Source organism: Apodemus sylvaticus, chromosome 10 (genome assembly GCF_947179515.1).
Source record: "Apodemus sylvaticus chromosome 10, mApoSyl1.1, whole genome shotgun sequence".
Lineage (NCBI taxonomy): Eukaryota > Metazoa > Chordata > Mammalia > Rodentia > Muridae > Apodemus > Apodemus sylvaticus.
Genome location: NC_067481.1, coordinates 32,954,130 through 32,970,101, shown reverse-complemented (window position 1 = coordinate 32,970,101; position 15,972 = coordinate 32,954,130). Strand labels below are relative to the sequence as shown.

Here is a 15,972-nt window from a genome sequence, read left to right as displayed (position 1 = left end):
ATTCGCAGCAGTGCACTATGAGGGTAGAATGAACAAGAAGCGGAAACCAGCCTCGCAGACAGTCAGACTGACGCCTGCGGTGTGAGTGCTCACAGGCATACACAGGGGCTGAGGGAGTGTGGAGGAAGCACGCCTAGTCCAGAATTTGGAATTATCCTTAAATGTAAAGAGAGCCAGGGATCACTGCATGTATTCTCTTCCAGGAGCCCCACAAGACTAACAATGTTAGCTTCATTTCACATACAGAAAAACTCTATCACTTATTATCACAAGCCAAATGCAAAGTATAACTTATTTTTCCTAGCATTAAAACCCAAGCTTAGAAACTCTAGCAAGATATGCAATAAATGTATGAAAATTTCATTCTATATTCTGCCCAAACAGGAGGTATGTTATATGGATGTCTTTGTATGAAGATGCTAGTATTAAAACTTTTGCACAATAGCATGAGTTTAATCTTATCCATCCAAACTGCAAGGTTGTGTGTGTGTGTGTTGTTCTTGTTAATGCAGTTCTGCGCATGTGGATACACATGAACAGAGGCATATGGTACATCTAATCGGAGACTAATGTCAGGTGTCTTTTCTTGATTGTTTTCTCCCTTTAATTTTTTTTTTTTTGAGACAGCATGTCTTGGTAAATCTAAAACTGACCAACTTAGCTAGGCTCGCTGGCTTTAGGGCTTCGATGATAAGAGTGGACTGCTACCCTAGACTTTTTACATAGATTCTGGGGATCCAAAGTTAGACCTTCCTGCTAAGATAGTAGGCATTTTACTGTCTAAGCTAACTCCCTAGCCGGATCCACGATTGTTAAATTGATTTTGCATGTGCGCCTTTCAGTGTTCTACCTCTTTGTTTTGTTCATATGTGCATGTGTAGTGCATGTGTAGTACATGTGTAGTACATGTGTAGTGCATGTGTAGTGCATATGTAGTGCATGTGTAGTGCATGTGTAGTGCATGTGTAGTGCACGTGCATTTGGGTGGGTATGCACGCAGGTGCTGTGGGGAGGTTGACACCAGGTGTCCCCTTAGTCATTCGACAGCTTAGACCCTTAGGAGGGTCTCTCAGTGAACCTGGGGATCACTAATCTCTATCTCCCCAGCTGGGGATGAGCACAGAATGCCATCCTGCCAGGCTTCTCACGGAGGGAGGGGCTGGGCTTACCAACTGGGCCGCCTTTCTAGCTCTGAGCCACCCCTTTCTCTTACACAAGCTTGCAAGCCCTTCATCAACAGAGGTTCTAGCAATGTTATACACATAGTCACACATACACGTATGGCATGTATGTCCCCACTACTGTGAGAGAATGACAAAGACATAAACCACTTTATTCTTTTACTAAAAATATAAGCACCCAATGAAGATACACTGCTTATCTAGCTTGCTGAGTCAGAGGGAAGAAAAGACTATGTCAGCAAACCCAGAAACTACAACACTACAGAAAAGCATTGTGTTTTATAAAATGAATTTACTTCAGAAAACTTGGCTTTACTTTCATATATCAATCTCTTCTTTTACAACTTAATTAAACTATAACTACAAATCTTAGCAGATAAAAAAAATATCTGCCTACCATGCAAATGATCTTTGATTAAGATGTGGTAATCTTGAAATCTCAGTAATTTCTTAAATGAGATATTTTACTATATAAAAATATAAAAAGTAAAATAAATAAGCATAAAAATATATCAGAAATGAGTAAATATTAACATGATTCAATTATCAGGCATGACACAAAGAAACTGATACGTATCTCAACTATTTCCCCAAAAGGTGTGTATTATTCCACATGAAGCCACCCACCATGATTGATTTCTGAATCTTTTTGAAGTCTTTTTAATGAAAATTGTATCTTAAGGAAGCTAGTGATACTTTTGTTTCTTTCTCTTTGCTTTTAGAACCATTTTAGTAAAAAAGGAAAGTGAACTGTTTCTTTTGCCCTTTTCTATTTATTATTTTTCTCTGTTCAATAGCCTCTGTCAGCACTAAAACTCAAAATACAATTTTCTCTCTTTGTTTTTGGTTATGAACATTTTAATGTAAAAACCATGTGGCCAAATTCATTGATCTTTGATGGTTTCTGTATGTAAGCCTGAACTAGAAATTCCTTTCCCACTCCAAGATCAATAAGTCAGTTCCATGCATTCCAGTCCTTTTGGGACTTTTATAATTTTATTTTAAAATACTTGATAACCATCTTAGCATGAATGTAACACACAGACACCAACTGTGTCTCTCTGAAAGGTCTCTACACGTCCAAGTGACACTCCTAAGCAGTCTGCCACCTCTGATTTGAGATGCAACCTTCAATCAGAGTAATACTTATATTTGATGAACTCTTGTCATTTGCACTTGATTAGCTTATTCATTTATATACTAATCTATTTAAATTATATACGCTTTGTAATATGTTCCTACATCTTGTAAAGCCAGTTCTCCCTTGTTAGTTTAGTCGACTTTTCCTAGTTGTTTTGGATTTTATATGTGCATGTTAACTTCAAAATCTCCTTAATTAAAAAGACAAAGCAATGGTATTTATTGGAAACTCATACTAGACTTATAAATTATGATGGTATTAGTATTTGTTTTTATAATGTAATTTTCAGTCAAAGAACTTGGCTGATCTTTTATACTTCCTAGAGGATTCTAAAATTATCGTCATATCAATCTTATACATTTATAAGTTAATTTTTAAGTTCTTTCTTTCTTTTGTTAATACCTTTTAAGATCTATACGATGGACCAAGCATGAGGGCCTGACTTCCATCCCCAGCAGCCATGTAAGAAGCTGAGTGCACTTGTAACCCCAGTGCGGGGAGCTTGAGAAGGGAACATCACGGGAGTTCTCTGGAGCTTACTGGAGTTCATTGGTCAGCAAGTAGAGTAAATCAGCGAGTTCAAGTTTTAGTGAGAGATCTAGTCTCACAAACAAAGTGTAGAGTAACAAAAGAAACCTGATGGCAACTTTAAAGCCCTGACTTCCATATCCAAGCACATGCTCACAGATACTCCTGCATGTACGTAGATACGAACATGCACTGACAGATACACACTCATATACCAACTACTTTGTAAATGACAAAAGGCATAACTATAGTATCTTCTGGAAAATAGTTTCTCTCTTACTCCAAGTTATGTAAAAAGCTCCTAGCAAGCCAAAAGCAGGCAGCACAAGTACACACACACACACACACACACACACACACACACACACACACACACACACCTTTTCATTGTAGATTGCACATCTGCAATAAATTGATTTATATATAAGTGCATCATAACACCTCAGCACACACAGGCATTACAAACTCTCCTTATCATAAACAATTAGATTTTTTCTGCTGTCATTGCAAAGATTAAAATAATACATCTTGAATACTCATAAGAGCTTTGTAAGCAGAGCCTAATTCCCACCCTTCCTTGACAGTGTGCTTCTATATTCATTTCAAAGCACTTCACAAGCTGTGAGGTCAAGAAACCCTAATGCCTTTCTAACAGTTTGTCCTCAGTATAACGATCACTAGAAGGAAAGGGAAGGACAAAATGTGATTCTAGTCAAGGAGAGATTTGTTAGTTTAATAGCAAGACTCTGAAATCTAATAATGATGATAATCACAATAACTTCATAAGCTCCAGAGAAAGATTTTTATTTTTTTTCAGAGACTTCTGGTCTTTAAAGATGCATGTGACTATTCCAACTGACACATTGGGGACTGTTCGTTCACACTGAGTGTGAGGGTTAACCCCGAGTGAAACGGTGCTCAATGAGGCTCTTCCTAAAGGAGAGAACTGCACCTCTTTACATGGGTATAGGGGAAAAATGCTCCTGGGGTAAGGGGGTCACTTGCTATATAAAGGAACTAGTTTCCACTAAAGCAGTATGGAGATACAGGGCACAACATGGCTTGCAAGTGTGTTCTATCACTTAACTAGTTAACTAGTTATTTATATGTAACTAGTGGCTAACTAGTCATATATATCTAAAGAAATAAAGGTACCTATGGCTTATAAAATATCCTCTGAAGTAAAAACGTAACACATTAGTGATTATGAACAATAAAAGGGGGTGTTAGGTGGGCACTCTGCTGCTCCCTGACACCAGCCCAGGGAGGGTGAGGAAAGAGGAGGCTCAAGAGTCTGAAGCCAGGGAGACCCTGTTTCAACAACAATAACAAAACCCAAAACAGAAAAAGGAAAAGGGGAAAGTGTCTTAGTTAGGGTTTCCATTGCTGTGAAGAAACACCATGACCAAGGCAACTTTTATAAAGGACAACATTTAATTGGGGCTGGCTTACAGGTTCTGAGGTTCAGTCCATTATTATCAGGGGCAGCCTTCAGGCAGGCAAGGTGCTGGAGGAGCAGAGAGTTCTACATCTTGTTCTGAAGGCAAACAGGAGAAGACTGGCTTCCAGGTAGCTAGGAGGAAGCTCTCAAAGCCACCCCCACAGTGACACACTTCCTCAAAAGAGGCCACACCTCCGAATAGTGCCACTCCCTGGACCAAGCATATTCAAACCACCACAAGGAGGTTAGGAAAAAACGAGAGGGAAAACCAAAACATTTAAAGGACAGTCTTTTGGAGACCCAGAATAGTGGTAAATGCAAATCTAGGGTTTTTATTACAGGCAAGGTGTCTTTTTAAAAGTCCGTCATATTTGTAGTTATTCTTTGAGACTAAAATACATATATATAACATATTCTGATCATTCAGCCTGTTTCCTTCTCCGACCTTCTCCACATTAACTTTCCAACCTCATGTGTTCTTTATATTTTTCTTTTCTCTTTTCTCAAAAGCAGCCCATCGGATCCATATAATGTTGCCCATCTGTGCATGGTTTGGAATCGCAGGTATTATGATACATTTTTTTGGCATATGTACAGACTAGTATTTATGTAAACTTGATACAAGCTAAACTCATCAGAGAATCAGTGATTGATGGGGAGGCACAGCCCACTGTGGCTGGTGCCATCCCTGGGCTGGTGGCCCTGGAGTCTATAAGAAACAAGTGGTGTTGGTTCAACTGGCGGTCAGCATGTAGAAGAATGCAAACTGACCCATTCTTATCTACTTATACAAAGCTCAAGTCCAAGTGCATCAAGGACCGCCACATAAAACCAGATACAATGAATCTAATAGAAGCAAAAGTGGGAAAGACCCTCCAGCACATGGGCACAGGGGAAAACTTACAGAACAGAACACCAATGGCTTATGCTCTAAGATCAAGAATTGACAAATGGAACCTCATAAAATTGAAAAGCTTCTGTATGGCAAAGGACATTGTCAACAGGACAAAAGGGCAATCCACAAATTGTGAAAAGATCTTTACCAACTTTGCATCTGATAGAGGGCTAATATTCAAAATATACAAAGAACTCAAGAAGTTATACCTCAAAGAACCAAATAACCCTATTAAAATGGAGTACAGAGCTGAACAGAGAATTCTCAACTGAAGAATGGCTGAGAAGCACTTAAAGAAATATTTAGCATCCTTAGTCATCAGAGAAATGCAAATCAAAACAATCCTGAGATTCCAACTCACACCAGTCAGAATGACTAAGATCAAAAACTCAGGTGACAGCAGATGCTGGTGTGGATGCTGGCGGGATTGCAAACTGGTATAGCCATTGTGGAAATCAGTCTGGTGGCTCCTCAGATAATTGGAAATAGTTCTACCTGAGGACCCAGCTATACCACTCCCGGGCATATACCCAGAAGATGCTCCAACAAGGAACATGTTCCATTATGTTTATAGCAGCCTTATTTATAATTGCCAGAAGCTGGAAAGAAAGCAGATATCCCTCAACAGAGGAATGGATATAGAAAATGTGGTACATTTACACAATATTCAGCTGTTAAAAACAATAATTTCATGAAATTAACAGGCAAATGGATGGAACTTGAAAATATCATCCTGAGTGAGGTAACCCAATCACAAAAGAACATACATAGTATGTACTCACTGATAAGTGGATATTAGCCAAAAAGAAACTCAGAATCCCCACAATACAACTCACAGACCGTATGAAACCCAAGAAGAAAAAATATCACACCAAAGTGTGGATGCTACAGTCCTACTTAGAAGGGGGAAGAGAATAACCTCTGGGAAGTAGAGGGAGAGAGGGATCTGGGAGGGAGAGAGGAGGGGGAGGGGAAAGGGGGGCAAGTCAGATATGGGAGGAGAAGTACAGAGAGGGTCAGGAATTTGAAAGTAGGTATGTCGTAGTTGGAGAGGGAGAACTGGGGTAGCCACTAGAAAATCCCAGATGCCAGGGACCCAAGAGTTTCCCAGGACCCAAGAGGGAGGTCTTTAGCCAAAATACCCAACAAATGGGAGAAAGAACCTGTAGAGACCATATCCAGTTGATAGACACAGCCTCCAGTTGAGGGATGGGGCCACCCACACACCCACCCACCTCAAAAATATTAATTCATAATTCTTCCTGTCAAAAGGAAATGCAGGGACAAAGAGTGGAGTAGAAACTGAAGGAAAGGCCATCCAGAGACTGCCCTACCTATGAATCCATCCCATCTGCTGACACCACGAAATGGTTACTGACAGGAGCCCAGTATAGCTGTCCCCTGAGAGGCTCTGCCAGAGCCTGACCAATACATTACAGTAGTGGATATACACAGCCAAAAATTAGACTAAGCGCGGGGACCCCAATGGGGAAGTTAGGGCAAGGACTGTAGGAGCTGAAGGGGTTTGCAATGTCATAGGAAGAACAATATCAACCAACCAGAACTCCTAAAGCTCCCAGGGACTAAACCACCAACCAAAGAGTACAGGTGTGTGTATGTGGGGACCCATGGCTCTAGCTGGTTATACAGCAGAGGACTGCCTTATCTGGCATCACTGGGAAGGGAGCCCCTTGGTCCTGTTGAGGCTTGATGAGCCAGGATAGGGGAACTCTAGGCCACTGAGGCAGGAATGGGTAGGTGGGTAGGGAAACACCCTCATAGAGGCAGGGGGAGGGAGGAGTGGATGGGGGCTTGTGGAGGAGAAACTGGGAAGGAGGATAATGTACATTTGAAATGTAAATAAATAAAATAACCAATAAAAAATAGAAAGCAGCCTGAGTAAGCTATGAGGAACAAGCCAGTAAGCAGCACTCCTCCGTGGCCTCTGTCAGTTCCTGTCTGCAGGGTCCTGCTATGTTTGAGTTCATGTCCTGACTTCCGCCAATGATGAACAATGATGTATAAGTGTAAGCCCAATAAACTTCCCCAACTTGCTTTTGGTCATGGTATTTCATCATAGCAATGGTGACTCTAACTAGGACAGTGTAGATTGTGCAGCAACTAAGAGTCTGTTCCAGAGGCCTTAGCTCCACTTCTGTGGCCCAACTAGCCAAGACATGTGAGAAGCCACTAACTTAGCCACGGTTTCTCCACATGTGGAAAAGCAGGCAAACCCTTGTTGTAGTTGTTACAAGTACTCCTGTGCTTCTTTGGGGCACATATATTTTGTTTCTGAAACACATGTGCCTCTTAAGATGAGTCTGTCATGGGACAGCATGACATCAGGTCATCTGTGAGGGACCAGAGTGGGAAACATAGACTTGTAGAAATTTTTATTCCCAATTCGGGGTTTCTACCTGGGCTTTGATCATTTAGTTCCTGGATAAATGACACACACAAACTTTACATTAACAATAAGCCTTAAACAGCACAAGAACTAGGTAGATACCTACCCATTATGCTATTAAAATCTACTTTCCTATAGATAACCCCGAGTTATTACTTACTATGTCTCATGTGGGCTGCTTTTAACTTTTAGGGTTGTTTTCATGAACTCCCCTAAGCCATGGCGGCTTCTCCTTCCTCCTTCACCTTCTCTCCCCTGTGGTTCTTCCCTGACTTCCAGCCTGAGAATCCTAAAACCTGCCTATGTCTCTTCTGCCCAGTTACTGGCTGTTGGCATCTTTATTCACCCATTAGAAATATCTTGGCGGTAGAGTCACATAGTGCCACTTGGGTCTACATGTGGATTCTCTCCTCTCTGGGGCAACCAGGTCTCGGGGGCCCACACTTAGCATTACAGTAAAACAAACCAACCTTAGCAGCAGGCTAACATCATCACCTCACTCTGCAGTCATTAAAGAGAGAACAAGGGCATGGTGATGTTGACTACCCAGTTTAAAAAACAAATTTCTGACATATATGATTTGACAGATGGTTAGGCAATCTCTATCACTTGAGTCACTGAGTCTCATATTAGAACATAAATGTCCCTTGTGAAATCTGTAAGAACTACAGGTTCAAATCACATTTGAAAAACCAAACTGAACAGCTTTGGAAATGGAGGTTGTATACCACATCACAGCAGATTCTTCGGTACAGCATAAACCATGGGCTATTTAAGAACACTGGCATGGTGGCTTTCATTCAAGAAAACTACTCTCCCTCACGAGTGATCACCTTTGCACTCGGTTCCTTACTTTGTCTCCTCTCTTAAGTCTCTCTCGGGGGTGGGGGGGATTAGGAATGCCTCCTTTCACATTCCTTAGCTGATCCTCTTTATGTAATATGAAATTTTTATAAAGCCAAGATATGAAAGATGATCAAAATAGTTTTTTCACTGTCTCCTTTAGTCAATATCCAAAGGCAATATTCACACTGCTACTGCATTTTTTCTTTTTCTTTTAGGGATTCAGGCAGCTCAGGAATGCTGCTCATTGTTCCTCGAGGCAGACACATACAGATCTGCATATAGCCAAAGCTTGCAGATGACAATGAAAAATGCTTCAGAAAAGAAATTTGGGGCTTTGTGATACATGAGGTCTTCACAGAGAAATCTTCTGAAACAGTCTTCCTGTTTGCTTTTATTTGTGTGCACCTCCACAGGTATCTAACAGTCACATATAGGGGATGGACTACATTTTTGGCCTTGTGAACAAGCCAAATTTCTGCTATCAGTGGTGTGAGAAAAAACAATAAACAGTTACAATAGAATGAGTTGTTTCAGATCCTAAGCGGTAATGTCAAAGGAGACTGGGCAAAGAAAGGCCAGTTTAGAGTAGGTAAGAAGCAAACAGTAAGTCAGCCATGACTAGGGAAGAGACAGGAGACTAATGGTTGTTTGGATACACAGATCATGAAGAAGTGCAGCTAGACCACAGTGAATGAAGACAGGACAGGAGGGGGCAGAGTAGCTGGGCTCTGCACTGTCTAACTGTACAGAAAGGTAAGAAGCTTGCAGCTTTGACTTATTTTAGTCAAAAGAATGGCTTGACTATTCCTGGGAGATCAAGGTTGGCCTTTTTACTTTGCTCCCTGTTTACCCAGCTAAGGGTGGACTCTCTGCTCTGCATTTCCCCTTAGTTTTGTACCTTTGTCCTTATTGTTGCTTATTCCAGTAAGTGTACTGTTCCTTGGAAAGAATCATGCCAGAATGTCAGTTTGGGGATAGGACAGACAGCAGGGTGTGTGTGTGTGTGTGTGTGTGTGTGTACATCTGATTTTATCAGGACTAGCTAGAATAAGGCCTAATATACAATAAAAACACAAGGTTCTACATTAAATGACTATTAAAAATTTCAGGACAGAAACAAGCCAAGACTCAAATCAAGTGCAAGGACCATCTAAAACAGTGGAACCTTGTAGCAACAGTGTCCTATTCAATAAACTGTATTGGACAAGCCACATATCCACGAAGGTGGCTTTATTGTGACAAATATTACTTAAATGAAGGGCGTGTATTAATGAATGCTTTTTTTTTTTTTTTCATTTCATCCGATCTGTCACTGAGACAAGCTCATTAAGGACTATTTACAAGGACCAGTCCATCAAAAAGGCATAGAAGCAGCTGCCAGGAAATAAGCCAGAAGGATACCAAGAGACTCTGAGGCAGCTTTATGGCACCACTATGCACTAACTTGGATATAGCGGTTATCTTGCCTGTTTCCAACTAAATTACAACTCATTTTTCTTACTATTTATATAACTATGTATTCCTTCATACTGTGTACACAATTATTATAATAAATAGCTCCAAAATAAACAGTTACTAACACTTAAAATTATTGCTAGGTATTTCATACTGCTGCATGAGTCCAGGAACTTTATTAGGCAATCAAACTACTAGACAATGAAGATCACTGGCTAGCGTATTTAAGCAGAAGCTGCGATCACATTATACTTCAGAAATATTGAAAAATATGAACCAGGCATGATGATATACACCTTTAATCCCAGTACTCAGGGGATGTGTGGCATTGCTGCAGATCTGAGTTTGAGGCCTACCTGGTCTACAGAGTGAGTTCCAGGACAGCACAACTATGCAGAGAAATCCTGTCTCGAAAAATGAATGAATAATACACACACACACACACATACATACACACACGTGCGCACACACACACACAAAACTGTAAACCAAACTTAAAAGCTACACATTCATTATATTTAATGTCTTCAGAAATCCCAACAACAAGGTTAGACAACATTATATAAATATCAAAAGGTTTATAGGACTATTTTACCTTATAAATGTAAAACTGAATATGACCATAGCTAACTAGGAATTTACCAGGTTTAATTATTTTTTTCTGGTGCTGGACATTAAGTGTCAAGTCTTTAACGCCACTCCAAGCTTTATGTAATTGTACTTCTGGCTTCAGAACAGGGTTGGACTAGCTCAAGGAGTTGATATTCCATCCACGGTGGGACACGACTCAGCATTAGTTACCAGAGTGATTTATGCAGTATCACACACTCAGACTCACCGGAGTTAGAGCCTACGGTTATGCATTCATTTAAGGCTTTAGAGAAAAAAATAATAAATTTCAGCATTTCTAATACTGCATTATTCTTATAGCTGTACACGTCAACCCTGTAGTGTAGTATAAGGCCCGTGACCTCAGGTCTCCACACCATTTTATGACTTCAATTTATATTTAGCTCTAGTGTGTTCCTGCTTGGAAATCATCTTAACATGGGCTACCTTATAAATGGACACCTTCTCACATTAATGATTTTAATCAAGGAAGAAACTTTTCCTGATATTGAAAATTGTTCTGTTTCGTTGTTACAACTGTCTATCACAAAGCTGCTTTCTACACAGGACGCAGAAAATACTGAGAAGCAGAGTCACCAAGATTTGAAGCTTAAGCTCTATGTCTGAGACTGTCCTGCTTCATACGCTTATGTATGTTTATAGATTACTTCAATATTCTGAGTCTGGTTTTTTTTTGGTTTTTTTTTCCCCCTTGTTTTCATCTATACAGTGGAAAGACTGGCCTCAGTAAGGGTTGAGCAGGGAAGAGAGTAAAGAAGGGACTATGTTTCCAGAACCAAATTCGTCCTACATGGCCTTTCTCCCTTCCTCTAGGTCTTCAAAACTGCCAAAAGCTGAAAGGTCTAACTGGAGTCACTTTTCTTTTGATTCTGCCCTCTTTGATTTTGTCCTGCTGAGCTTTTAGATGTAGCATATTCTTTGAGTTGACAGACCAGGCAAAAGTGAGCTCAAAATGTTTGGGGCCAAGTTCTCAGCTATGGTGATTTGCTTATGTCCTGGGGGAACAAAGAGGTAAGAATCTGTATTTAAACAAAATAGTAGGCTTATTTTTTCTTGTTGGATACATATATACAACTGTAATACTATATATACAAGTCCTCTAGTTCTGTGTTGAGACGGTCTAGAAGTAATGACTACTTCTGTTTCCCTTATTTCTAAATATGAATCTCCACTAAAGGAGTCCAAACTCCCACAGTGATGGCTGATGCCGAGGACTGGTCAGGGAAAAGGTAGGAGAATCATAGCAAAGGTCAATATTCCCCTTCATCAGAATAACAATGAACGGGTCTGCATTGACATAAACACAGAAGCAAGTAAGAACATGTCTGGGAGGACTAGACAGATGGCTCAGCAGTTAAGAGCACTGGCTGCTCTTCCAGAGGTCCTGAGTTCAAATCCCAGCAACGACATGGTGGCTCACAACCATCTGTAATGGGATCTGATGCCCTCTTCTGGTGTGTCTGAAGATAGCTCCAGGGTATTCATATACATAAAATAAATAATTCTCTAAAAAGTAAATAAATAAAAGAATATATTAAGTAGTAACACAAGGCCTTACCGATGGTTCCAATAGCTTCTCCCTGAAAACCACATTGTTTCTTAATGAGCACAAAATATCTTTTACGACACTTGTAATAAAGAAACTTGGTCAGGTATGGTGATATACATCTGTAATTGCAGTGCTGGAGGCTGATGTAGGAAAATTTTTTTTTTTAGTTTGAGAACAACCTGGGTTTATTTGGGAGACCCTGTCTCTATACAACAAAAATAAAAACAAATCCCTGAAGACCCACCTCAGTAAAGAGATAAAAACCTTGGTCATGAGTCAAGTTGACACTTGGAAGTGACTCCTAAGGAAATTCAATGAGATAAGCACATCGCTTCAGTTGTGCTTCTACCAGAGGCTCATAATCCATGAGAAAGCATCACACACAAAACTCATATAGATGCATACCAAGGGATACTGTACCAATTCACCAGCAGGTAATTAAAAACCTCAAGGCCATGTAGAAAGGCTAAAGAACAACTTCACTCTGGTGGAAACTAAAGAGGCAAGACAACTGGAACCAAGGGGTTGTCCTGGACCGGGTTCTAGACCTAAGTGGGAAATAAGGGCATAAGTGGTCTTAATTTCAGCCGAGTTCATGGACACCACGGTGTGAAGTTCTGAACTGACACATTTCCTAAAACCCTCAGGTTGAAACCCTGGCCCTGGTGGAGCTCTATTCAGATGAGAGTTATTAAGGTTAAATGAGATCATAATGGTAGAACAACCAATTGATCAGAAGGTATTAGTATACCTTTAAGAAAAATGTCCCCAAGCTTGCTGACTCCTGCCAGGCATGCTAGTAGACAAGTCTGCTACAAGTGAGAGAGAACACTCATGGGAAATTAGCCAGCACCTTGAACTTGGCTCTCCAGCCTCCAGAAACATAACACATTTGCTGAGTAACCTCTTCGGAAGTGTGCTGTTATGATGGGTCAAGGTGACAGCATGGTGTTGATATGCTACGGTAGCACAGCATTGGGCTGATGTTAAATACTTGATGGATGCCTGTGCTGTGTCTTTGTAATCAACACTCATGCAAGTATTCGGTTTACAGTTCCAGAATATCATCTGTCTACCCTCTTCTCCAGGGGCACAAAGATCTTTAGGATCATGGAGACTAAGTGAAGGAAAAGTAGGAAATGTATTATTTCTGCAATGTTTATATGATGTTTAAATTATTCCAAAGTAAAGACTAGAGATTGAAACATTTTAATTGTCATCCAGAAACACCTTTATAAACATGAACTGTCATTTTACATTATCATACAGGAATTGGATTGGTACCTACTTTATTTTATTAAAAGAAAAATCTAGAAAGATCTACATCACTTTACTGCTTTCAAAATGGCAGTTCCTCAGATATTCATTTTCAATTAATAAATAAAAGAATTCATGATTGCAACCCTATTATTGGCATACTTATACAGCTGCTTTGACTAATATTAAGAAAAAAATACCTGAAAGGGGAAAATAGTTGAAGAAAATATATTGTTGGCTTTAAATACATTAAACTTAGCATAGAATTTTTAAAAAATTTATAAGTATATTATCTGCATGTATGTGCCATGTATGCGTCATGTATGTGCAGTGCCTGAAGCTAGAATCACATTCCCAGGAAATGGCGTCAGAGAGAGTTCTGAGTCCCTAGGTGAACGCTGGACACTGAAGCCAGGTCGTCTGCAAGAACAGCAAATGCTCTTAATGTCTGAGCCACTGCTCCAGCTCCGTGCCCCCCCTCCATGGCATTTGAGTTTATGCTGTAAGAAAATTAAAATGAGAGGTCTAATCGTCAAAAATGTTGTCAATGTGGTGTACGAATGAAAGTACACACAGAGGGAAAGGGCGATCAAGCACTGTCATAACAAAATGGAAGGAAAAAAACGTACAGTCAGAATTTTCTAACTTCTGTGACAACGTACTAGAGTCATGTCCTAGACAATGACTAGAGTCATTGGTGCTGCATCTGTAGTTCAGTGGCTTGGCGGCTGCTACTCAGTTACCTCCTCAAGGCCATCCTCTCCACTGACACTAAACTACAGATGCTCCTCACTTCTGCTTCCCCTTGGCTCGCTCATTCTCACCGTGTGACTAACATCATGTTCCTCCTTTAGTGTGAATCAGATCCACTCACTCCTGTGTTCCTGATGCTGAGTTTCCCTTAGACATGGCTGCAATAGCTCTGTAGTATCAGGTGGCGCCTGCTGTGACCCCGTTTCCTTTCACTGTGAACGCTGCTCATTATGCACGGTCCACCCTGACCCTGTTTTGTTGTTGTTTTGTTGTTATTTAATCCTCTCCAACTTATTTCTGCCTCTGGACTCGTGTACGATGTGAGACTGTTGTCTCGTGAGTAACTTTTTCCACAGTTCAGGAGTAGGCTCACCTGTCACCTCCAGGAAGACCTTATTTTACCTCTGACAGGGACAGAACTCCATTGTCACTCTCAATTACTTCATGCCATCAGCTATTTTCACAGCAGACAGTGTTAGTTGAAATTCCTCTATTTACGTTTCTTTTCTGAGTCCTTCAGTAGAGACTGCGGCCAATAACAAATGTGACTGTACCTGACTTAGTTTGGGATGTCCCCAGCAAACTAAACAGGTGTATGGTTCAGTGAGAGTCAAGGAATAAGTTCGGACTGACAGCTCTTCCTGCCTTCAGTTCTAATCCACGAAGTGGGGAAAATCAGACCCACAGAGGCCATCAGAAATAAGCCCCAGCTTTACCGAGGTGGGAAGGTGGACGTGAGAGAGCTATTGGCTTCTTATAGCTTCTGGAAGGAGAGTCAGTTTTCTTAGTGGTCTGATCGATCACATTCACAGACCAGCACATCAATGAGTTAGTTCACCTTCAAACTGGACTCAAAAGGGTCGAGGTGGGGTGGGGGGGAGGGTTGATCTGGGAGGAGCCTGGAGCAGGGGATGAATATGATACAAATACAAAGTAAAACACCCTTAAAGAATAAATAATAATAAAACACTATTTTTAAAAAAGAAATGACCAAAATTTTATGGAATTCTTACTATGCTTCAAGCAATGGCAAAATCACATTATATTCTTATCCTCGTGAATTGCTGTGAAATCCGTTCAAGAAATAGGCCATCAGGTTATGGAGAAGTCAATATAATATTTATACAAGGACAAGACTTGAGTACATTCATTAATGCTTAACCTCGGAATCTGCTCTTAGTGCTATTTAATACTGGTCCTTGTTTGTGGAGCATTCAAGAACTGAGCGTATTTTCCCAGGGGTCTCTGCCTACAAGATGCACATCTTTATTCCTTCAGTCCCTCCTTTAAAGGCCCTCATGTCCTGGTCCCTCTACTCCGAAGAAACTTAATTTTGCCTGCGGCTCTCCGACTTTGATGTTTTGGTTTTTTTTTTTTTTTTTTTTGCTGGGTAAATAGCAGAGGGGCGATCAGCGCAGTGGAAGACATCAGCCCATGGGGCTGAGAAGATGCACACGTCGAGAGTGTTGGAGAGAATTGTGGTTCTCACAGTAAATGTTCCTGAAACAGGGGAGTTTGCCTGAGTTCAATCAGCGGCAGTTAGCAACGGGGCTTAGCGAACCCCAAGTGGAAGCCCCGCGGCAGAGCTGCCGCTGGGGGCCGCTAGGTCGAGACAAAGGCTGGCAGAGTTTGGGGAGATGGGGATCCCATCCCCAGTAAGGAGTTTGCACGCCGAAAGCCCAAATGCATTTTTCTCAAAGCAGATTAAAGAAGTAGCACAAGGAAACGAAGTGCGAGGCACAGTCACCTAGCAAAAATCGCGAACTTACCCTCTACGGGCCAATCGGCCTCCGTAGCGCGACGGCTACCTGTGGAATCTGGTAGTCAAGGCAGCGGCAGGGCTCCAGCCGGGTACCGCGAGACTCGGGAGGTCTCGCGAGATCTCGCCT

At 41.0% G+C, this 15,972-nt stretch overlaps 1 protein-coding gene across 2 annotated transcripts in view; it reads right to left on the bottom strand.

Moving 5' to 3' along the window:
• The window catches only part of Stxbp4 (syntaxin binding protein 4), a 154,148-nt gene extending 138,195 nt beyond the window's left edge, over nt 1-15,953 (bottom strand). For both annotated transcript variants that reach the window (XM_052193863.1, XM_052193864.1), the window contains exon 1: nt 15,853-15,953. The gene's annotated coding sequence lies outside the window, so the exon portion shown is untranslated. The remainder of the gene's footprint in view (nt 1-15,852) is intronic.
• Between the last annotated feature and the right edge of the window lie 19 nt (nt 15,954-15,972).